The sequence below is a fragment of the Lithobates pipiens genome, unplaced genomic scaffold (genome assembly GCF_037356315.1).
Source record: "Lithobates pipiens isolate NorthernLeopardFrog02 unplaced genomic scaffold, aLitPip1_a1.2 Scaffold_18, whole genome shotgun sequence".
Taxonomy (NCBI): domain Eukaryota; kingdom Metazoa; phylum Chordata; class Amphibia; order Anura; family Ranidae; genus Lithobates; species Lithobates pipiens.
The window spans coordinates 293,551,813-293,578,070 of record NW_027507758.1 but is presented as its reverse complement, the minus strand read 5'-3'; the positions used below and the strand labels follow the sequence as shown (position 1 = coordinate 293,578,070).

General features: G+C 41.9%; 1 protein-coding gene across 3 annotated transcripts in view; it reads left to right on the top strand.

Annotated features, from left to right (window-relative positions):
* The window catches only part of FIG4 (FIG4 phosphoinositide 5-phosphatase), a 407,091-nt gene that overhangs the window by 136,569 nt on the left and 244,264 nt on the right, over window positions 1-26,258 (top strand). The gene's annotated exons all lie outside the window — the stretch shown is intronic.

The following is a 26,258-nucleotide window of genomic DNA, read 5'->3' as shown; positions in this document are numbered from 1 at the left end:
CACATGGAGCAAAATGATCGTGTGACATGGCTCATAATATCTCCCACCCAGCAGTCTCCAGCCCCGCCTACCTAAAGACACCCCCACAGGGCGTGCACCAAAGCAATCCAGCAACAGCAAGAAGGCCGCCGTAAACGAGTGGTTACAGGGGGCGGCATACAGGGGCCGTGCTAGAAGCAAAAAGGGAGAAATAAAAAAGAATGTAATAAATAATAGTGGACATAACATAGTCCAGTGTTGTGGGTCAACATATCTTCAATACAAAAACTCTGTTGGAGAGAAACGCAGGTATGGGGGCGCCAAGGGAACTCACAATTTGACAAAATTAAGTATTATAGCTTGGCCAAAGGGCCCTATACGGGGAAGAGGAAGGGGAGAAACAATGACAATTTGTGAATAAGAAAAGGAAAGGGTGCAAGAAAAGTTATAATCCATTAGTAAATACAGATAAACAGATGTAGAGAGTTATAATGGAATAGGGTACTTCTCACCATTCACCCAATATGTCAGGTGTGCGAGTAGTTACCTTGCAATTTCAACCAAGAAAGTTAAAATCACACAGTGACACAATCGCAGTTGCATACAGCGAGATAGACTGACTATCGGCAGTCAAACAAAATAAGGGATGTTAAATCAATACCTCAGTGCATGACTAAAGAGAGTAAACTTCAATTCAATTGATGCTAGGTCATTCAGACTGCAGCCAAAGAACATAGATATGTTAAATAAGTACCTGAAGTCAAGGGAGTAACAGCCTTGGCCCTGGGATCCAGCTGATGGAGAGCTGGAATTGCTGGCCCTATATACCCCCACTCGGTCGGCATCTTGCCTCACTGGACGTGTGCAGGTGAAGGGGGGCCACAGCACATGCAGCAGTGAGCCCTCCACTTTCCTACAAGTCCCAGGATGGCAGCCGTAAACCAATAAGCCAATCAGGTGACATGCAGCGTCACATAGCGCAGATGGAAATGCGAACAGAGGCACCGCAGGTGATTCGCCCGGCAGGCAGGTGTCAGGGCTAGCTTAGCCCTTCCTTCTCTGGGCTGGCTGCTCAGCTGTTGGCTAATTGCCAGCTCTCATCTCTCTCCACAGTTACCAGCTGTTCCTGATCATGCTCATCTGACCTGCCTACTTAAAGCTGTCCAGCTCACTTCACCTCTGCCTTCGCTTGGTCACATCACAAGAAACCATCTCCTCTGGCCTGCCTGACTACTCGATCCGGTTACAGGACTCTGGCTATGCTTTTACTATGCTTTTTCTATTTACCTTTTTAGTTTTATTTAATAAACAAGTGTGATTTAATTGTACTTCTGTCTCGGTCTTATTCGTGGTTTCTGACAGCAGGATAGGACAACCCGGCCCCATAGGAGGGGCCAAGGAAATGATAACAACACCGGCACAATTAGCAATGGCCATGGTCGGGAGAGGGACCAAAGGGAACCCAAGCCATGGACGTCCATGCAACCACATACAGCACCCAATCAGAGCCGAGTAGAACCTGCCCAATAGTGCCACCCAGTGAGTGGAGACAGGTATCAAGGCAGGAGGTGGTGGTGGATTGTGAGGTGAAGGAAGATTGAATGCATGGGGCAAAAGTACAACTGATGCACCAATCAGTAGGGACAAACCCCGTCATCAAGAGCCATGATAGACGCTCAACGGGACAATAATGAAACAAAAATAATGAAATATTAACGTAGTATAATTACAGTATAACACCAGAATACCAATAATGGCTGTAGAATTAACAAACCATGCTAGTGTTATATAGTCAGAGTAAGAAATACACACATATCATAAACCGCACACACAGCAGGGTAACCTAGATCAACCAATTCAAGATGTTAACATAAATTAGCGGTATAGAATGTGGGAAAGGGACAGGGAGAGGAAAGGGCTATATGGATATGCCTACTCATGACTGAATCTGTTAGTAACAAAACATCCGGGACCAAACGCACAGACCCAACATGAACAAAATCTAAATTTATAAAAAGGATTTAAAACTGATATGTACATTTAAGCCCGGATATTTTGTGGCATCCAAATTATGGATCTACCGAGTTTCCAGTTGTAAAATACAATCAATACCACCTCCCCTAACATGTAAAGGTGCATGCTCAAGGGTGGTGAAGGTAATCATATTGGAATCAAAGTTATGTTTAAGTCCAACATGTCTACTGATAGCAGTAGTCGTGAGACGTTTAGGGATGTTTGGTTTTGCCCATGTAGAAACATCCACACCGGCAGGTGGCTAAATAAACAATGCCAATCGTGTGGCAAGTAACACTATGTTTAATGGCATGAGTATGGCCATTAGGAAGAGTTATTTAGTGACCATTAGAGATTAAACGGCATATGTCGCATCTCTTGCAGGCCAACGTGAGATGTGTAATCTAAAGTCATGGGAGAGTAGTGACTTTTTAACCAAACGATCCCTGAGGGATGGTGCACATCAGTAAGTGATTTCTGGATAGGATTTAATGTACTTGTTTATAGTTGTATTTGCTGTGAGTTATAATCCTTAATATTTTCAAATTGTGAGTTCACTTGGCGCCCCTGAGTTTTTGTAAGTATTGAGGCTATGTTAGCCCACAAAGCTGGACTATGTTATGTCCACTATTATTTATTACCTTCTTTTTTTATCGCTTTTTACATGGCCCCCATAACCACTCATTTATGGTGCCCTTCTTGCTGTTGCTGTATTGCTTTGGTGCACGCCCTGTGGGTGTGGGGGTGTCTTTAGGTTGGTGGGGCTGTGGACTGCTGGGTGGTAGATATTATGAGCCATGTCACACATTTATTTTTCTCCATGTTTTTTTGTGTCTTTGTATACTATGCAATTTCATTACTAACCTGTTGTGTCAATTATTAAAACATATTTATATTTATTGTCGAGCCATTGTCGAATACTGGCAATTACACATTTTCCTGAAGAAGCCAATGTTTGGTGAAACATGTAGGGATCATTTCCAGTAGCCATATGGATACTCTGGCCAGTATTAGCCATTACATATTTACTCTTGTGTTTTATGCACCTATGATTGTCCTGTCCAACTTTTTCATGTAATAACATTTTTTTTATATTTTTAACAAAATTGTATTTTTGGATATTGTTGGGCACTGTTATCCCAAATTCCAATGCTTTCATTTACGGTACATATTTTAAAGATGATCAGGCATTGCTAAGAATTTAATGAGACACTATGACATTTTCCAGTGGATGTAAATACTGAGCACCTTTACATCAAATGCAACAGAAAGAGGTGCAAGATGTTTTGAATGCCAAAGCATTTTCTTTTTCACACAGCTACAAATATTATGAACACGGAGTTATGTAATCATAAAACTATAATCATTACCATTTGAATATTCATAAAGCGCAATAACAACTAGCAAAAATCATATAGAAATATTATCTAAAACACTTGCATATTCTGTTTCTTGTTGTTGAGCAGTGCATTGTTGTTCAGATATGAAAAATAAAAATGTTTTACGATTGTCAGAGAAAAACTCATTACAGCTCCAGCTCTGTATATTTCATATATAAAAAAAATTAATGTTTTGTTGGCCATATATCACAACTACTTTTTGGATTTAGACTGACGTCAGAAGATGAGCTTAAAAAAATTAGACCATGTTCTTTTGCATTGAGGTAATCCAGCATTACGCTCCAGTATAAGACGTCACAGTAGATAAGGCATAATAACAAATCTTTTGTTAAGCTTTCTATTTCTATGGGTTGAAACAAGGCACATTGCAAAAACAAGCATACTTGGTTTAAAAAAAGAATAACTCAAATTTTTTTTCCTTTAATTTATTTTCTCCAAGGCATTAATCCATGGCTAAGAGGGAGGGAAGGAAGGAGGACCTGCCCTCTTTACTTAATAAGCTATTGTAATACAATATATATACTGTATAAAGTATAGATTAAACCCTTGATGCACTCCAGAATGAAAAAAGATAACAAAAGACCTATAATAAATTCAACAGAGTCAAGTATTCACATTTTTAAGAAAGAAATTGAAGAATTCCACCGGGGAGACCAAATATCTGTACCTATACTTTCTATATTCTAAAAGTTGGAATGCTTCCATGTCGATATTTTCTGTAAATGCACACAGATCAATGCATCATTCAAAAAAAAGTTTTCATGACAGTGTATACTGTTGAGTTGACCTGACAAATAACCTCTACACCTTGGTTCACAACCTGAAGCCCTTTTGTTCTCATCTTGTTCTCATCTTGTGGCCCTAATGCTCTACAACTGCATTAGCAAGTAGTGAGTGTTTACCTTGCTGTAATGGTAATGATCTCTAGTAGTCTCATGTATCATGTCTCCAACCACTCCTTTAGTATGTCTGTAGTTTCTCACCATTTCATGTTGTATAAGGTGTACCAGATTTTCTAAATGAAATAATGGAAAAGCCAGCTCCAGCCGTTCACTTGATGCAATTATTAGCGTGGGATAATGTCACGCTGTAGCTCCACCCCTCTGTTAGGGTGGAGAGCAGTAGTAATGCCGCGTACACATGACCAGACTTTTTGACGGTCTTCCCGACGGATTTTCCGAGTGAGTGAACTTGGACACACACAATCGCACCAAAGTCCGACGGATTCGAACGTTCTGACGTACGACCAGACTAGTATAAGGAAGTTCATAGCCAGTAGTCGAAAGCTGCCCTAGCGTCGTTTTTTGTCTGTCGGACTAGCATACAAACGAATTGATTTCTCGATAGGAACTGTGTCCGGCGGAGTTCCGGCTGAAACATCTTAAACATGTTCTATTTCTAAAGTCCATCAGATTTTTGGACAGCAAAGGTCCGATAGAGCCCACACATGATCAAATTGTCTGACGGATTCGTTCCATCTGACCTTTGCTGACAAAAAGTCTGGTCGGTCCGGTCGTGCATAAGTGTTGCAGAGTTCAGACATCAGTGGTAAGTGATGCAGAGTTTAGAGGTTAGCAGTATGTGATGCAGAGGTTAGTATCAAGAAATGTGGAGTTCAAAGGTCAAGAAGTAAGTGATGCATAGGTCAGTATTAAGCGTTGCACAGTTCAGGGGTCAGAAGTAAATAATGCAATGTTCAGCAGCCAATAGTAACGCAGAGTGTGAGTATGTGACACTACAGGTAGTAACATGTTTTCTCCTCTGTCCACGGGTTACCCACCACTTGCAAAAAAAAAATTAATAAACTCTTAACTATATATTGAACCAGTTACCCGTTGTAACTGACCAACACAAGGAGCAATGTGGCATTTGCTCCCCCTCTTCACCCCTGCACCTCCTGCTGGTAAAACTGCTCAAACTGGGAGGGCGGATGTGAGTGACATCATCAGACCAGAATTATGCAGGGACTCGGGAGCTAATGTACATCTACCTCTCCCCTCCTTCCTATTGCAGGCACAGGCAACCAATACGAAAAATCATCCAATAAGAAAAATGTTGCTAGGTACATTACTGTAATCTAGCTGGCAACATTTTTTTTATTGACTGATTTTCTGTAGCCCGCAGGCCAAGGATTCAGTTGAAGATGCGGGGACAAATTTAGGGATGATTCTGTAATGGGGATGTCTGGTCGCCCTACTGAAGTATGCCCACAGTTTGTAACCATCTACTGTGCTTATTCTTCAATCTCTAACATTGCATAAAGTTGACCACCACTTCCAGAGGTCAAGTGGATGTTTCATGGTTCAAACACTCAAGCACCTTTTGGGCCAACAAGATTAGTACTACACGTGGACGTATCTGTCGAATATTGGGATTATTATAGGATTGCATGGCATGTAGGAATATAGAGTGTAACGCTGGATCACCTCAGATTGTGTTTTTACAATATTCAGAGTAAGTGGAGCACTTATAGATCCTAGGAGCAACACATGTTGTCAGATTGTGTATATATTGTGTTTTTATACTGTATATTTACAACTGAATGCTCAGTGTCTTTTAGCATTCGCAGTGAGGATGCAACAAACAGGGCTCACCATCTCTCGTCTATGATGCGCTTTGTACTGGTATTCACTTATTCACACAAAGAGGAGGAAAGGGGGTGGGCATTGATACACAAAGGTATCAGTTATTTAGGAATTTATATCATGTACAGTACAAAAAATAAGCAACGTTAACTCTCATCCCTAATGATAAAAGCAAAATACTTTGCAAATAAGCCAAGTATACAGTACATATACAGTATATTAGACAGTCAAGCCTTTTGAGTTCAACTCTGACCACTAATGTTTGTGGATGCTTTTTCCTTAAACAGAAAATTAGTATTAGAGGTATAAATTAGAGTTAGAGTGTTCACTCAAAGAGCCAAAGTGAATTGATCCAAGACTACTGGTAGAAATATATAGGCTTCTTGATGTTTGGTTCAATGTTTTTCTTCCATACAGAGACATTAGCTCGACAAAGTCTATTATTACAAAAAATCCCCAGCATATGATCCATCTAGTCATCACAAATTACCTAGTTAAACATTTGTGGTAAAAAACAGAGCTTTTTTGCATACATTTACATAAACAGTGCATTGAAAAAGTATTCATACCTCTTGAAATTCTCCAAATTTTGTAATGTTACAACCAAAAACATAAATGTATTTTATTGGGATTTTATGTAATAGACCAACACAAAGTGGCACATAATTGTGAAGTGGAATGAAAATTATAAATGGTTTTCAACAATTTTTATAAATTAATATGTGAAAAGTGTGGCATGCATTTGTATTCAGTTCCCTTTACTCTAATACCCCTAACTAAAATCTAGTGAAATTAGTCCAACTGTGTGTAATTGAATCTCTGTATAAATACAGCTGTTCTGTAAAGCCCTCAGGGGTTTGTTGGAGAACCTTTGTCAACAAACAGCATCATGAAGGCCAAGGAACACACCAGACCGGTCAGGGATAAAGTTGTTGAGAAGTTTAAAGCATGGTTAGGTTTTTAAAAAAAATCCAAGCTTTGAACATCTCACAGAGAACTGTTCAATCCATCATCCGAAAATGGAAAGAGTATGTAACAACTGCAAACCTACTAAGACATGACCGTCCAGCTAAACTGGAAGGCCAGGCAAGGAGAACAATAATCAGAGGAGCAGCCAAGAGGCCCATGGTAACTCTGAAAGAGCTGCAAAGATCCACAGCTCGGGTGGGAGAATCTGTCCACAGGACAACTATTAGGTGTGCACTCTACAAATCTGGCCTTTATGCAAGAGTAGCAAGAAGAAAGCCATTGTTGAAAGAAAGCCATAAGAAGTCCCATTTGCAGTTTGTGAGAAGCCATATAGGGGACACTATAGGGAACAATCTGCTCTGGTCAGATGAGACCAAAATTGAACTTTTTGACCTAAAAGCAAAACGCTATTTGTGGCAGAAAATCAACACTGCACATCACCCTGAACACACCATCCCCACCTTAAGACACAGTGGTGGCAGGGTCATGTTGTGGGGATGCCCGAGACGGGAAAGCTGGTGAGATGGATGGAGCCAAATACTGGGAAATCTTAGAACAAAACCTGTTAGTCTGCAAAAGACTTGAGACTGGGGTGGAGGTTCAACTTCCAGCAGGACAACGACCCTAAACATACAACCAGAGCTACAATGGAATGGTTTGGATCAAAGCATATTCATGTGTTAGAATGGCACAGTCAAGGCCCAGACCTAAATCCAATTGAGAACCTGTGGCAAGGGGTGCATGGCCTAACGTGGGATGTGAACGGACGTGTTCCTGTGCAGCTCCGGTCTCACCTTCCTGCTCCATCCTGATCGGCCATAGACAGAAAATGACTAATTTCTTGAGCAACCCAGCCAGAAGCGTCTCCTGCATCCCAGGGAGATGTTTTGGTGGATGGGAAATCGGCGAGGGAAGAAGCAACCCCTGGCAAAGATGAGCATCACCACCTGCTCCTGCCAAGAAGGCCGTCGCAACACTGTCCATGGGCCTAGCGCATCACCATCCTCCACTCTTGATCTCTTTGGAAACAGTCATGGATGGCGGCAAGGAACCTACATTGTCAGAGGTCCTCACCATCACTAAGGTAAACTATGCAAACTTTATGGGGAAGGTGAATGGGCTAAAGATTGACTTAACAATCATGCGGCATGACATGCAAAAATGACATGGCCGGGTTACTGAGCAATGTATTAGTGACCTAGAGGACACTATTAACCCTATCCTGCCCAAACTTAATAAATATGGGAGGAAGATTGCAACCCTGGAGGATAAGGTCGATGACCTCGAGAACCGTTTCCGCACGAATAACCTGCGCCTGATTGGTCTCCCGGAGCAGGTGGAGGGATCTGACTCAGGAGCCTTCCTTGAAAGCGGTCTTGAACAAGAATTTGGCTGCACTTCCCTTGCTTTGGGATTGAGAGGGCCCACCAAGTCCCTGGGTGCCCCCTCCCTAAAGGTCACCCTCCACGTACTGTGGTGATTCGTCTCCTCAACTACAGGGATCATGAGTCCGTTTTGGGGGCTGCCAGAAGGAAGGTAAGTCTTCAGATTAACAATGCCTGGGTGTCCCTCTTCCCTGACCTGACCTACTCTGCAACAGTCCGTAACTGAAGAGCCAGTTACTAGCGCGTCAAGCAGAAACTCCGGGAGCAGGATATCCAATACTCCATGCTGTTCCCCGCTACCCTCCGGGTTACCTACCAGGGGAAAGTTCAATTCTTCCAATTACCACAGGATGCCCTGCCCTGGTGGGAATCGCTACCCTGCCCTCCTAAACCACCTGCCTGATGAAGGTCTGCACACTTTGATGGAAAAGCTGGAGAAACTGAATTTTCTTCCTCCCCTGACCCTTTCCCATTATCACTTGTTAATCACTACTGAAGCACTGTTAAGTGATAAGTATGGTTGATCATACACATCTTCTGTCTGAGAGTACCTGGCCCTCAGTCCCTGTGCAGGCCTGAGCTGCATTGGGGTTCACCCCCCCTCCCCCCCGATATTTGTTGAACACTGACTATTTTGTTTTTCTGACATCTTTTACTTCCTGTTGCTGGCTATGCGCCCCACTCATGGTACAAGTTTGGGGTATAGGCCCACTCCCCTTTTTTTAGCTGGGCAAGGGTAATGCTACCCTGGGTAATGATCATGTTATTGTACATAGTTTTATTGTTGTGTGTATGCTGTATGTGTGGATGTATGTTTTTGCAGCACTGCGACCCTCACGTCCCTCTGTAGCTGTGACCGGAGACGTGAAGTCCTGCAGTAGTCAGGGGCTCATATATTTCACCCATTAAACGATACAGATCCACCGTAGCCCCTCCTCTAAGGCTAGAGGTATGCTGACAAACAGTCATCAGGCGCTGCAGCTTCATATGGTAGATTTGACCAGGAAGAAACAACTTTACCTCTCTGCTCGCATTCATGAGCATGGGAGAAAAACGGTAGGCTCCTTGCGTATCTTGCCCATATGGACCTTCAGGACAGTTCGATTGCTGAAATTCAACTCCCAGACGGGTCAAGTGCTACTGATGCACTGACTATTAACCAAACGTTTGTAGAATTCTATAGCAAACTATACGAAGGTACATCTGTCCCTTCAGAACAAGCCTTTCAAGGCTTCTTTGAATCACTTGACTTCCCAGCACTTAGTAGCTAGAGAAGGTAACTACAGCCATACGCCTATTACCAACCAATAAAACTCCAGGCTTGGACGGCCTCCCCTCAGAATGGTATCAGCCACACATAGAAGAACTGGCTCCCATGCTCCTTAAGACATTCCAAGACTCTCTTAACCTGGGGAAACTATGAATGAAGCACTCGTTATTGTCATACCTAAATCTGGCAAGGATAGGCTACAGTGTGGGTCCGACTGTCCCATATCCCTCTTAAACAACAATGCCAAGATTCTCGTCCTTAGACTTCAGATGGTCATTCTATCCCTCATACCACTGCACCAATCCGGTTTTATGCCTGGCAGGAACAAATTTGACAATGTGTAGATCATATTTACATGTCCATAGTGCAGAACATGTGAAACATGGTGAATTGGTCCTATCCCTAGATTTGTTAAAAGCCTTTGACACTGTGAGCTGGCCCTTCCTTTGGAAAGCTATGGTACTGGTGGGTATTGGTCCACTCTTTATCCAGTGGGCTTGATTATTATATGCTGACCCAAGGGCCAGATTCTGCACCAACAAAGATATCTCTAGAACGTTTTCTTTGAAGAGGGGTACCAGGCAGAGGTGCCCTCTCTCTCCACTTCTGTTCTCATTAGCCATTGAGCCATTGGCCCTGGTGATGCGACAGACATCAGAGATAGGGGGCTTCCGATCTGGTCCAATAGAGAAGATCTCTCTCTATGCAGACGATGCCCTTATATACTTGGACAGTAGAGGGAGCTCATTTACTAAACTGTTGCATGCCGTGGAGGAGTTTGGTGCGGTTTCAGGGCTTCAGGTGGGTTGGGATAAGTCTCAGGCCTTTCTCATAGGCCCCCTCTTTCCTATTGATTAGTTACAAAGGTCACATATCCAATTGACGTTGTCCTTTAAATACCTAGGTATTCAAATACAGTACATGCTGATCTCTCTAAATACGAAGAGCTCAGTGTCGCTCCTATGGTCAAACAAATGATGGATAGGTTCCATACCTGGTCGCCATAGCTTCTCAATCTAATTGACTGCATAAACATATTTAAAATTATATTTCTACCAAAATGTCTCTATTGTTTTCGAGCTGCCCCAGTTTTTTTCACTAAAACATTTTTTGCAAAAATAGATTCCACCCTTTCCTCTTTTGTCTGGAATGGTCGCCAACCTTGTATATCCAGGTCCTCCTTACAGGCGGCCAAGGCCAAGGGTGGCCTGGCCTGCCCAAACTTAAGAAATTATTTCCTTGCCTCCCAACTCCCCTACGTCCATGCTTGGTTGCACTCTAACCCACAAACTCCTGCCACAGCACTCTTATTGACCCTCTTTGGACCTTCTACCTCTCTAAGGGACAAACTGCATAGGTCAAGGAGATCTGGTGGCTCCAGATTCTACCCTGTTGAGGTTAGCGTTATGGCTTGGAGGGAGCGGGGGGTAAACTCTGACACAGTCTTCTCTGGGTATCTCGCATATCACAGACTCCCCTGTGGCAGAACCCCAATCTCCCTGGGCTCTTTGGACACCCAGATTCAACATGGTGGGGTCGATTTGGAATTACACACCTCTCCCATATAGTTGAGGAGAATACATTTCTACCCTTTGATGCACTCAGACTTAATTATGGCCTGGACAATAAATCCTTTTTCAAATATCTTTTATTAAGACATGCCAATCGGGGGCACAGTTTGGGTCATTGACCATTGAGCTCATGGAATCATTTATTGAAGTCCTCTTGTCGTTCCCAGAAATTGCCAAGCTGTTGATGACCTTTTATGGTCGCCTTCAAGTGGTGGGAGCGGATCCTTTCCAGAATTCTCATCAACAATGGCTGTTGTCCATGCCTGAGCTTTCTGAAGAGGACTGGGAAGAAGCAACCGAGATATGGTTTCAGGACATAATTAGCACTGCTGGCCTACTGGTACAATTTAAGTTTATACACCACCTGCATTACACGCTAGCTACGTTCTTAGCGATGATACCTTTGACTTTGTTGGCTACTATCGGTGCAGACACTGGGCAGAAATTGGTGGAACCCAGGAACACCCTTCTACAGTCTGGAGAAGACTGGTCAAAAGTGATCTTCATGGAGGACTTGTGGCTAAAAAGTCATACCACCTATATGGAAACAGGGCCAACAAAAATCACCTATACATAAACCCAAGAACTGGTGTGAAGAAGCTGCTCCGGACTGATGAGTCCAATTCTGAAATACATGATTGTAACAGAAGGCAATGTGTTCCCCAAAGGCCTGGCGAGTGGTATCCTGTTTTCAGGATATAATTGGCACTGCTGACCTACTGGTACAATTTAAGTTTATACACCACCTGCATTACACACCAGCTACCCTGGTTCGAATGGGTCTGGGCTGGGATATTGCATGTACTAGATGTGATCTGAGTGCTGCTGATTTTTTTCACATTTTCTGGACATGTTCTGGACTTTAAACCTTCTGGAAGAATTTATTTGCTTTTTTTGACCACAAACTTCACCTACCGATATCTCACACTCCGGAAGTTGGTCTTTTAGGAATTCTTAATGACCATGTCCCTCTTACACACGCCAGGACTTTGTTACATATACTATTATTTTATGCACGTAAAACCATCTTACTCCATTGGAAGAATGTGGGCCCCCTTTCAGCCCACGCCTTCTTTCACACTGTTCATGGGGTCCTCCCCAAATTCAAATTGATATATAAGAGTAGGGCATGTCCTAAGAAATTCCCCAAAATATGGCAACCATGGCTAGATGTCTCAGTATTTCTGGGGTGATGTCCTTTCTTCACAGCTCTCCCAGTGAGTCCTCTGCCAATGTAATCCAATAACACTGTTCGGCAAGATGCCAAAACAAATAACCAGAGATTGACTTATATGAAACATCCAATGCCTGGGGGGGGGGGGGGGGGTCGTATCTGTTGAGGGCTCGAGTGAGTGTAAGCATGAATGCGTGAATGTTTGTTGGGGTATTTCTGTTTCTTATGGACTGTTAAAATTGATCTATCCTACATTCTATGTAATTGGTTCTGCTATGTGCACCTTACATACCTGTAATAGCAGTCCGTCTCTGTTGATCTTCTGTTGTAAAACCAAAATAAACACCTTTAAAAAAAAAAAAAAGAGAACCTGTGGCAAGACTTGCAAATTGCTGTTCATAGACTATCTCCATCCAATCTGAAAGAAAGAATGGGCAAAAATGTCACTCTCTAGATGTGCAAAGCTGGTAGAGACCTACCCAAAAGGACCTGCAGCTGTAATTGCAGCGCAAGGTTGCTCTACAAAGTATTGACTCAAGGGGCTAAATACAAATGCATGCCACACTTTACAAATATTTATTTATAAAAAAAAAAAATTGAAAGCCATTTATCATTTTCCCTTGACTTGACAATTATGTGCCACTTTGTGTTGGTCCTTCACATAAAATCCCAATAAAATACATTTACATTTTTGGTTGTAACATGACAAAATGTGGAAAATTTCAAGGGTTATGAGTACTTTTTCAAGGCACTGTACATGTGAACCCACACGACTGCATCAAGGCACTTAAAAAATTGAATCCCTAACTCAAGTGTTTGAGCCCTAAGTTTGTGACAATTGGGGGTCTATGTATAAAATGTTTGTTGTGCAAGTGTGACAAACATCTGCAAAGTCCGAAAAAAAAATCACCATATTTTGTTGGATATCTGTAGTTCTTATGTCACAAAAGTGAGTACACCCCTCACATTTTTGTAAATATTTTATTATATCTTTTCATGTGACAACACTGAAGAAATACACTTTTCTACAATGTAAAGTATTGAGTGTACAGCTTGAATACATTTTCTGTCCCCTCAAACACTCAACTCAAAACAAAGCTATTAATGTCCAAACCGCTGACAACAAAAGCGAGTACACCTCTAAGTGAAAATGTCCAAATTGGGCCTAATTAGCCACTTTCCCTCCCCGGTGTCATGCGGCGTTTTAGTGTTACAAGGTCTCAGGTGTGAATGGGGAGCCGGTGTGTTAAATTTGGTGTTATCGCTTTCACTCTTTCATAGTGGTCACTGGAAGTTCAACATGCCACCTCATGGCAAAGAACTCTCTGAGGATCTGAAAAAAAAAATTGTTGCTCTATATAAAGATGGCATAGACTATAAGAAGATTGCCCATACCCTGAAACTGAGCTGCAACACGGTTGCCAAAAGAATACAGCAGTTTCACAGGCCAGGTTCCACTCAGAACAGACCGCACCATGGTCGACCAAAGAATTTAAATGCACATGCCCAGCATCATATCCAGAGGTTGTCTTTGGGAAATAGACATATGCGTGCTGCCAGCATTGCTGCAGAGGTTATAGGGGTGGGAGGTCAGCCTGTCAGTGCTCAGACCATACGCCACACACTGCATCAAATGTGGTCTGCATGGCTGTCATCACAGAAGGAAGCCTCTTCTAAAGATGCGCAAGAAAGCCCGCACAGTTTGTTGCAGACAAGCAGACTAAGGACATGGATTACTGGAACCATGTACTGTGGTCTTGCAAGACCAAGATAAACTTTGGTTCAGATGGTTTCAAGTGTGTGTGGCGGCAACCAGTTGAAGAGTACAAAGACAAGTGTATCTTGCTTGTAATCAAGTATGCTGGTGGGAGTGTCATGGTCTGGGGCTGCATGAGTGCTGCCGGCACTTGGAAGCTACCGTTCATTGAGGGAACCATGAATGCCAACATGTACTGTGACATACTGAAGCAGAGCATGATCCTCTCGCTCGGAGACTGGCCCGCAGGGCAGTATTCCAACATAACGACCAAAAAACACACCTCCAAGACAACCACTGCCTTGCTAAAGAAGCTGAGGGTAAAGGTGATGGACTGGCCAAGCATGTCTCCAGACCTAAACCCTATTGAGCATCTGTGGGGCATCCTCAAATGAAAGGTGAAGGAGTGCAAGGTCTCTAACATCCACCAGATCTCTGATGTCATCATGGAGGAGTGGAAGAGTGGCAACCTGTGAAGCTCTGGTGAACTCCATGCCCGAGAGGGTTAAGACAGTGCTGGAAAATAATGGTGGCCACACAAAATATTGACATTTTGGGCCCAATTTGGACATTTTCACTTAGGGGTGTACTCACTTTTGTTTGCCAGCAGTTTAGACATTAATGGCTGTGTGTTTTGAGGGGATGGCAAATGTACACTGTTATACAAGCTGTACACTCACTACTTTGCATTGTAGCAAAGTGTCATTTCTTCAGTGTTGTCACATGAAAAGTTAAAATATTTACAAAAATGTGAGGGGTGTACTCACTTTTGTGAGATACTGTACCTGGGAGCCATAGGTAAAGGCCTCAGATGTGACTAAACAGAACCTAAGGGGTGTACTCTAATTCAAAAAGCACTATCCGGCAGGATGGTTTATGCTCAAGATGGAGACCCATCTTGAGCACAATATATATATTTTACCTCTAGAGATTGAGGACATCATTGAAATCTGAATTCAAGCTGCATCGTCCCAAAAATCAATCCTCAGGTGGAGGTATCCAAAAAAAGTGTCTCCACTGATAGCAGCCAACAGAGTCAAAACTATAATCCCTAGGGTCCCAACTGACCGTCATCCAGTTTAGCACTATGGTGCTAAGCTGGATGATGGTCAGTTAGATTCTTGGGGAACATACCTTTGACTCTGTTGGCTGCTATCCGTGGAGACACTGGGCAGAAATTGTTGGAACCCAGGAACACCCTTCTACAGTTTGGAGAAGCCTGGTCAAAAGTGGTCTTCATGGAGGACTTGTGAATAATAATTTATACCACCAATGTGGAAACAAGGCCAACAAAAATTACCTATGCAAAAAACCCAAGAACTGGTGTGCAGAAGGTGCTTCGGACTGATGAGTCCAAGTCTGAAATGCATGATTGTAACAGAAGGTAATGTGTTCCCCGAAGGACTGGCGAGTAGTATCAGACTGAGTGTCTGCAGGTAACAGTGAATGTCAGGTCACCTGAGTCCAGTTGACAAATGCACACCATTGGAGTCAGGAGTGCACCACTAAGGTAGTGGACTCTATGGCTGACTGCTGCCGATGGAACTCTCGGTGCTTCAGGAAGGAAGGTCCACTGCAGACCAACACGGATCCCAGTGGGCGCTAGAGCATAAGATTCCCCAAAGCGTGGAGTATAAGAGTCAGCAGGTGTTCACCAGAGCCTCTAGTGGTGAGGATGGATTGCGCTGCAATTGACTCCAGGTCACGGCCCCCAAGATCTCCCAGCTCACGCTCATGGTAGACTACAGGAGGACAGCGAGGAAGCAGCAGCCCAGGACAACAAGGGATAGTAAGGAGATAAGCAAAAGGTCAGAGTGACTAGCAGACAAGGATAGACAGTCAACATGCCAAAAGGCCAGGGTCAAAAGCAAGCAGGGATAGTCCAGAACAAGCTACGATCGGTAACTGGAATCAGACGTAGAAGACACAGCAAGTCACACGCAAAAGCTAAACACACAATGGTTGATCAGCAGGGCTGGCTTGCAGTGCACAAGTTAATATAGAGTTCCCTGATAGGGGCTGGGGTGAAGCCATGCTTTGAAGAGAGATTATTTAAGCAGACAGGTGAGAGTGGCTGGCCTCTTAATCTGAACACATGGAGAGGTAATCTGACAGAAAAACACTACTGCATCACCATGACAGTGAAGCATGGCGGAGATTCCTTGCAGGTTATGGGTTGCATTTCTGCATATGGAGTCATTTGGTCAGAAAGAATGGTTTCCTCAATACTAAAAAACACAGGCAGATACATATGCATCATACAGAACCATCAGGTAGGTATCTGATTGGTTACAATTTGTATTCTGCAGCAGTACAATGACCTCAAACATAAAGTCAGAGTTATAGGGGATATTTTCAGTGGAAAATAAAAACAAGGGGACCTGGAACATATGGTGTGGCCACCGGAGAGCCCTTGCCACCACAGAGCTCTTATCTCAACATTATTGAGTTTGGCTGGGATTATATGAAAAGAGAGGAGAAACTGGGACAGCCTAAATCCAAAGAAGAACTCTAGTTAGTGCTTCTAGATGTTTAGAACAACCTACGTTCCAAGTTCCTTAAAAAAAACTCTCTGCAAGTATATTCTAGGAGAATTACCATATTTATCGGCGTATAACACGCACCCCAAGTTTAGGAGGGGATTTTAAGGAAAACATTTTTTAGGAGGGAAGTTTAAGGAAAAAAAACGTACATTTAAATGCCCATTAATGCAGCCTTATCAGTGTCCATCTGAAGCCTTGTCAGTGTCATTTTCAGCCTTGTCCATCATTGCACCCTTGTCAGTGTCATATGCAGCTTTGTCCACTATTGCAGCCTTGGCCATCAATGAAGCCTTGTCCCCTTGTCTGTGTCATTTTTCAGCTTTGTCTGTTTTATTTTTTGCTTTTATTTTTAAAAATGGCGCCACCGAGATGTCCTGAGTGTCTTGGCGGCGCTCGGTAGTTCTCGGCTGCCTACGGCCGTTCTCGTTGACTTTCGGCCACCTTCGGCCCTTCCCGTCGGCTTTTGGCCGCCTTCAGCCCTTTTTGGCGGCTTTCGGACATTCTCTGTGGTTTTTGGCCGCCGGGAAGGGCCGAAGGTGGCCAAAAGCCGGCGAGAAGAGCCAAAGGCCACCCAGAGGCTCCAAAATGGCGGGGGGTCTGCGTATAACACGCACCTGCGATTTTCCCCTGATTTTAAGGGGAAAAGGGTGCGTGTTATACGCCGATAAATACGGTAATAATGTTTTAAAGACAAATGGTAAACGCACAAAATACTGATTTGATTTAGGAATATTTTTGTTTATGCACCCCTTTGCTTGTTACACTAAAACAGTCATTAAATTGTGTTTGAAAGCATTTTCACTTTACACCGTTTTTCACAAGTGTTCAAGAAAAAATTCACAGTACTGTACTATATATATATATATATATATATATATATATATATATATATATATATATATATATATATATAATATACAGTATAAATGAATATATTGAAGGAAGACATAACTTTGTCGCTCTTATCTATCTATCTATCTATCTATCTATCTATCTATCTATCTATCTATGGAATTCCCTTTTAAATGTGTTTGTGACTTCAGGTTTTCTCTTGTTAGCTCTTAATGCAAAACAAACCCAGCTGCCACAAAAGCAGTGTAAAAAAGCACAGTAAAGTATTTTCAATAATTGCTGTTGCTGTCTTTGCTCTGATGTGTAACAAAGTTGAGGTTGCCATAGAAACTGAACATTTGCACATCGGTGGTTAATTTCTCTGCACCCTGCTTACCTGGATGTTGCCAAAATGGTTCAGTCTTAAAGGTAAAATAAATGTCAGCAACTTGGGAGGTGTGGTGTTGAAACAATTGTTTAATAATGTTCGCACCCCCCCCCCCCCCCCCAATTTTATACACCCGAATTTTGATTATAATGGGATAATAAAGGCTTACCCACAGTGATAATAAAGTAACATTGTTTTCTGAAGACAGCACGTGCACGGAGTTCAGTATACACCCACACTTTCTTCTTGTAACTGTCACACAGAATATTAAGTTAATCCATCCTCTTGTTGCAAGCATTTCAACTGAACCATCACGACAACTCTGTCTGCTCATTGTAAAAATTATTGAAAGGCACTGCCAAACAGAACCACAATTGTAAGCAGCAGTACACGTGCTTGATCTAAAATTTGGAAATATGAAATTCAGCCTTGTTCAGATTTGTAAGTATTAATCAAACTATTTATTTTGCTGAATGGTTGAATATAATGTATTTTCCATTTGATTTATTCAAGATAAAACAAAAAATGCACATAGTGTCATGAACAGGAAACCTAAGAAGTCAGATGTGTACTCCAAAACATCTTCCCTTAAGGCTTGGTATATACTAGAAGCCTTTCTTTTTACGTTTAACCCAGCGGGCTGAATGAAAAAATCCTGAGACATTGCTGTACTAACACAAGCGATGTTAGTGCAGTGATCTCCCGCTGTGCCTTTGTGTTCCGATGGGGGACTGCTCCCCCTGCCAGAACACACTGATCAGTGCCTCACAGCCATTGGCTGGCAGCACTGATCAGGAGCTGGTTGAATGCTGGTTTTCCAGCATGCCAGTTCAACAGAAGCTGGTTGTAAGACAGCTGTACGCACGTGTCGAAAGTTGGCCAGCTTCCACTGAACTGACTGCTTTCAGCAGATTTTCCACCTGTATGTACCCAGGTTGAGATATATTCTCCTTTTATGTTATCCTGAACAAATAAAGTATATATGCTGATGTTATAAATGGCTAATTTGGAAACTTAACTAAATCTGTGCTTAGCTCATTTAAGGCAAATTAACAGGTTGCTTTCATCCCAACATCTCCAGCAGTATATATTTGCCTTTCCTTTGCACCCCACCACTCTTCTCAGTGTCAGGAACTGACAGATATACCAAGTACTTTTGGAGATGAAGGAGCATGTTGCCCTTCTATATTATTTCAATTCTATTTTTAACCCCTTTCAGACCGGACCATTTTGCTGGTCAAAGACCAGACCACTTTTTGCGATTCGGCACTGCGTCGCTTTAACTGACAATTGAGCGGTCGTGCGACGTGGCTCCCAAACAAAATTGACGTCCTTTTTTTCCCACAAATAGAGCTTTCTTTTGGTGGTATTTGATCACCCCTGCGGTTTTTATTTTTTGCGCTATAAACAGAAATAGAGCGACAATTTTGAAAAAAACACACAATTTTTTACTTTTTGTTATAATAAATATCCCCCAAAAATATATAAAAAAAACATTTTTTTTCCCTCAGTTTAGGCCGATACGTATTCTTCTACATATTTTTGGTAAAAAAAATCGCAATAAGCGATTATTGATTGGTTTGTGCAAAAGTTATAGCGTTTACAAAATAGGGATCGCTTTATAGCATTTTTATCAATAATTTTTTATTTGTTTTTACTAGTAATGGTGGCGATCAGCGATTTATATTGTGACTGCGACATAGTGGGGGACCCATCGGACATTTTTGACACATTTTTGGGACCATTGTCATTTATACAGTAATCACTGCTATATAAATGCAGTGATTCCTGTGTAAATGACACTGGCAGGGAAAGGGTTAACCAGTGGGTGGCAGTGTAGGGGTTAAGTGTTCCTAGGGGTGTGTTACTAACTGTGGGGGGGGGGGGGTTGGGCTTTCATTTAGTGAACACTGATCTCTGCTCCAATCACATGGAGCAGAGATCAGCATCACTAGTTGCTAGGCAGAATGGAGAAATGCTGTTTACACGGCATTTCCTCCATTCAGCCATCCCGTGAGACGATCGCGGGTATGCACGCGGCGATCGAGTCCGCGGGTCCCGCGGCCGGACTCACAGGGGGTCCCGACCAGCGCGGGAGCGCGCCACTGGCGGCGCGCTCCCGATGGCAGGGCGGCATTGAAGATTTTGGACGTACATGTACACCAATATGCCTGCCCGTGCCATTCTGTCGACGTACATCGTCGTGCGCTGGTCAGGAAGTGGTTAAGAAAACATAATCCAAACTAGAATAGCCACCATATCTTTGGTGTAAGTCAGTTTATCAGCTCCATGTAGCCTCTAAAAAGCTAACGTTCACAAGTACCCCATAAAGGGGGCCGGCTTCTACCATGGCCTTGTACTGCTTGTTTTGTAAAAAAAAAAATTCAGACTTTTATATTTTTTTAGTAATTTAAAATAAATTACACAAGAAGACCCACTGATGTCCTTCGATATAAGTCTGGCATTAAAGTAAGTATTTTTTATGAGCCAAAAGTGAATGCAGTTGCTTGTGGATCATATGAGGCATTTAGCTAGGGGTGGGGGTGGGGGAATGGGTCAGTAGGCCAAGTTGGGCTTTAAAGCATAATTAAAATAACATTTAGTTGGGCCAATAGGGGTCCTATATAGGGCCTCTGTTTTTTGGCATCAGTTTTGCTTCTGCTAGCTAATAGTGGCACAAATAGTGTATGGTGAATATACTTTATATGTAATGTCTGTTGTCTCTAATCCTCCTCTTTATCTCTTAGCCTATGTTTGATGATTTTAGGTTTTCTAGGATTAGTGTAGTGGCCATTGATAAATAATCAATATTATAGCAGACGTAGATTTTTCTTACTTATTTACTAATCGTAACCAGAAAGAAACCACACTTATGTGAGATTCAAACCTTTACATTACACACCATGAAGATTTTAAACTATGTGAAAGCAGCAGCTCTACCATTAGATACTGTATATTCCACAGTAATGGTACTCTTCAGTATCCTGAGCTGTGCTAGAACCCTCTACCAGATCCACATCTGAATATATGCATATATTATAAATTAAAAATACATAATCAAATCAGAAAAAAGGAGAAGAAAAAAAGGATTAGTCTGCATATCAGAAAGTCCTTAATAATCAATACTAAAGCCACCGCTTCAAAACTAGTTCGCCACCACCAATTGTGAATAAAAACAAAACAAACAACAAAACAAAAAAACAGGATTTTTGCTCACACACACGATTGGATGATTTAAGTTTGCACATGAATTCACCTCATTCACTACGCTAAGTAAATAAGGGAAAAATTCAGACATTGCATTTTGACTCTGATGGATGAACGAGTAAAAGGACTGCTATCACATTTGCCAGTGCCAGTTAGTACTTGGTACCAAGCATGAACATGTACTAAGGACTATTTTGCAACCTGTGTGTAGCATACAGAAGTACCTCTTGACACAGTGCTTTGTATTCCCTCTTTGACTTGTCTATATAGCATATCGTAGTGTTAAAACATGTAAATTATATGTATTTTAATTAGGATTGCAATATATTATTATTATGGCACAGCAGTTCTTTTAGGGACATTTATCGACGACGACATAAGTTCAAGACACTTGTAAATTGAACTCCATTTGAATTCCTACTGATTTGCACTTGACCTGCTTCTAGCAGGATTTGCATTCCATTCCCATATACTTGCATGGGGATTCAAAGCCCGATTGAACAAAAGCTTTTCACCACAGGCCCTTAGGGTCCATTCACACAAGGCACTTGACTGCGTACCCCATACAGGTCCATGTTTTCCTGGCACGGGGTATGCAAAGGTGTTGCGTGCATCAGAATGCTGGCAATCTGTAGATAAACATTAGGACACATGGCTGTACGGACAAAGCTGCTGTGTTCCAATATGGTATGTGGGTACTGGTGCACACAGAATCTGGTGCAGCTGTGCATAGTAACCAATTATCTTCTAGGTTTTATTATCAAAGCCTAATTGCACAAGCTGAATTTATAAGCTGATACTATGCACAGCTGCACCAGATTCGGCACAGTCCAGTTTTGGTCAATCTCCTCTATTGAGACACAGTGGCTCTGTCTGTGAAGCTCTGCCTTGTCCCAATAGGCTTCTATGGACTGCCAGCATGGGGATCCATCCAACACCTGTACATCTTCATGCTGAGAAAACATGGACCTGCATTGGGAACAAAGTCAATTGGGTACTCGATAAAACGTTGTCTACAATGTCTGCTGTGAAACTTTTAGTTAGTCTCTCCAAGCAGTCTCTTGTAGACTGAAATTTTTTTTTTTCAGACTTGTTCTCCAATTAATGTTGGGGGTCTTCCAGAATCTGTTGTATTTAAGTAGAGTTCATATGACATTTTAGGTGTCGCATTTAAAACTTTTCAGTGTATTTATTTTGGTTCAGTACATTTTTATTTGTAGATAATTGAAAAAAATGGTGTAGATCTTTTTTGCATTGATGTCATGGAGTACAGTGGAACCTTGGTTAACGAGTAACGTGGTTAGCAAGCATTTGCAAGACGAACAACTTTAAAAAAAAAATCCTGACTCAGTTTGTAATTGTTGCCTCGCAAAACGAGCAGAATTCAAGCTAATGTGGTGTGCAGTACCACATTTGACCAGAGGTGTGGGGCGCCAGTGACCCTTGGAATGGTTCAAAACCATTTGGAAATATTCAGAAATACTCAGAAACACTTAGAAATACTCAGTTCCCGAGTGTTTCCGGTTTCTGAGGGTTTCCGAGTTCAGCCGAGCTGTCCCCTAGTATTTCTGAGGCTCTCTCCGGCACCCCCCCCCCCCCCTCCACCTCTGGCAACATGTGCTAGAAGTCAATGCGGAACGAATTATGTTTGTTTCCATTGACTTCTATGGGGAAACTCCCTTTGATATGCAAATGCTTTGGATTACAAGAATTCTCTTGGAACGGATTATGCTCGTAATCCAAGGTTCCACTGTATTTGGTTAAGTAAAAGTAAAACATCCCAGGTAATTCCTTTTTAAATTGTTACACTACAAAATGTGGAAAAATCAATTACTATTTAAAAAGATAACAAGTAGGTTTTTTTTTTTTTTTTTTTGCACTTTGCCAGTAGTTACTATACATGTGCAACCTCTTTAATAAAACCAAGTAAACTTTATGGATCTTGCATGTTATTTTCATTTAGTTTTTATCAGGGAGTTCACTATATATAATTTAAAACTATAATCTAGGATGTGTATTTTAATCTTAATTTTTAAGGGTAATCATGCTAAGGTACATTTTACTAAGTATAGCACTAAGAAGTAAAATTAATTTCCTGGTGATATTTCATGAGCAAGAAGTATAGCACAGATATTCATCTAGCCATCCTTTTCTGAGACACAGAATATTATCTATGGGCTGATGCAATGTGTTGCATTGCGTATCTTTTCTTAAATGTAACATTTATTTAGTAAGCAAGCATGCAGTCACATCATTCATAGATGCTAAATTATGCAGGTAATATAGACATCCAAGGGCTAAAGAGGCATTCATCTATTATTTCCTGGTTTTGCAACAATAAGGTGGGTTTTTGTGGTCAATTGGTTCAAAAACAAATGCATTTTTTTGCGGTGATGATAATGGCTATATGGGCCACGCCTGATTGGAGTTTCTGACACTGATAATGAAAGGGCAAGTTAGATGATGATATATTGGTTTGTGCATCTTGTACTCCCACGGTTTATTAGCGCTGTACAGGTTCTCTAAAACTGAAACATTTGAAAGTGTACTCCAGGATAGGAAAATAGTCTAACTATAAGAGGAATGACTATTCTTACTTTAATCTTGGTATGATTGGTGTGTATTTTAGACCTGTGAAGCAAACCAGTGTGGAGTGGGATGTCAAAGCATTTATTAAAGTGGTTGTAAACCCCTTTTTAGCACTTGTACCTATAGGTAAGCCTAGAATAAGGCTTACCTATATAGGTAATGTAAATATCTCCTAAAGATGTGCAGTTTAAGAGATATTTACCTTGTAGTGCGCCGATGATTTCATTGGCGCGTGTACTGTGAAGAAAAACCCTTTGTGCCGTTTCCTCCCGAGCAAGTACCGTTACTGGTGGCTCCTGCGTGCATGCAGGGGAGTGACGTCACGCAGCTCCGGCCAGTCACAGACCCAGTATCCGCGCCCCCCCCCCCCGGAAGGAAGAGGGGCAGACATGAATGTGGCCTTGAGCGGGGACAGCACAGGCTTCGTTTGCAGGTAAGTGCCATATAATGGGCCAGTATGCGATGCATACTAGTCCATTATGCTTTTACTTTGCAGGGAAACAAAAGAGGAAATAAAACCCATCAGGGTTTACGTCCTCTTTAACAGGGAGTGAATACCCACTCAATATTCTTTTTCTGTCATTACCTGGTCAAATATATATATATATTGGTGGACTTATGATCCTCAGAGGATAAATAATCGTGTGTTTATATACTGTACATGTTTTTCATATATTATTATGTTTTAGACATTCTTAAATCCTTACAGGGTTTTTTTTATCAATTGTGGGGATTTTCTTCGGTGTTCGATTTGTTGTAGTGAGCGGACACTGGAAAACTTGTTTACTTTTTTGTTTGAGTTTCATATTATTTTGAATTAAATCCTTTTATAAACTGATGGTAAAGGACATTGTTTTTTTTAACAAAGATCTTTCTAAAGACATCCCAGACAGTGTGGGGTACAGTAGAATTTGACGATTTTTGCGCTGTGGCTAGCACTTGCTCATAACCTCAGGTTATGAGTAAGCTTTAGCTACAGCGCGAAGCCAGTTAACTTTTACTGTACCCCACACTGTCTGGGATGTATTTTGCATGAAAGATCAATGAAGGTGAAGTGTTGCAGCAAATTCCGGATTTCTTTTGATTGTGTATCTGCATGCCAGCTGGGCTGGCCCCTTCACCTGCACCCTGGCTATGCTATGGATGGATGGCTAATGTGCTCACCTGGAACAGCTTTCTCTTCAGGCATTCTTTAGCCAACATCACTCAACTATTATGCAAGTGACAGCATTGGCTTTGAATTATATAAACTGTTGTATTCCTCACTGCTTCAAGGAAAGCTGTCGTAATGTTTGCTGTGAGTGCAAAGGTGTATTGCTACAATTTATTCACCATAGAATATAATCTGTTACACATTTAAGAACTGTTATATCACAGTATGCATTTAAGCGAAACAGTAATTACCGTACATGTTATTTATTCACTACCATTTAAATTAAAATACATTTTTTTTTTTACACAAAATAAAACCTACTAAAAACGTACTCACTTTTTCCCAAAACTAGACAGACCTTTCCTTCTTATTTATTAATGTACTATTTACTTACGCTGAACACTTCAAATAGTAAGAACGGGTAATTTACCTTAGCAATACTGCTTATTAATCAAGCGTGCAGTTCATTTATATACTCACACTTTATCCTAAAGCATCCAGTTTCCAATGTGAAGCAGAAAAATCTGCCTGGTAGTGAATAAATAACATGTAATCATTATTTTGTTTGAATGCATGCTGTGGTGTAGCAGTTGTTAAAGGTGTAGAAGGATATATTCAGTGTTTTTTGGCATCAAATTGACTATCTTTTGCAGTTACACGTTTGCTTTAGTTTTTTATGTCAGAATGACAGTTTTGCTTAACCACTTCCCACCCGGCCAATGCATATATACGGCCGGGTGGGAGCCGTCTACTCCTGATAGGACGTTCAGGAACGTCCTTCCGGAGTAGCGGGATCGCGCGCGCGCGCCCGCGCAGCGGCGCGATCCCGATGTGCTCGTGTCACCCGGACACAGCACATCTCAGATCGGCAGGAGGGCTCTGTGATTGGCCCTCCTGATCACATGACGGCCGTGTCCAATCACGGCCGTCATGTGATGTAAACAAACAGCCGGTTGCTAGGCAATCGGCTCTCCTCTCCTCACACGGAAGTCACCGCTGAGGAGAGGAGAGCAGAACGCTGCAGCCGGCTGATGATCAGTGAGTATGGGCTGCTTTTTACAGCTTTTTACTCACTGATCATCAGTGTAGTGTAAACACACAACACACCACACAGTACAAACACAGTCCCCACATATGTCCCCAAAACACACATGTCCCCAAAACATACATGTCCCCAAATAATAAAAACACATGTCCCTAATAATAAAAACATGTCCCCCACATATGTCCCACTAAAATCACATGTCCCAATGATTATCTGCACACATATGTACGTGATCACCTGCACACATATGTACATGATCATTTGCGTACATATGTCCGTGATCACACAAACCAATTATTATACACTTAACGGAATTTTTTTTACCAAAAACATGTAGCAGAATACATTTTGGCTTAAATTTATGACAAAATTTGATTTTATTGGATTTCTTTTCAAATAG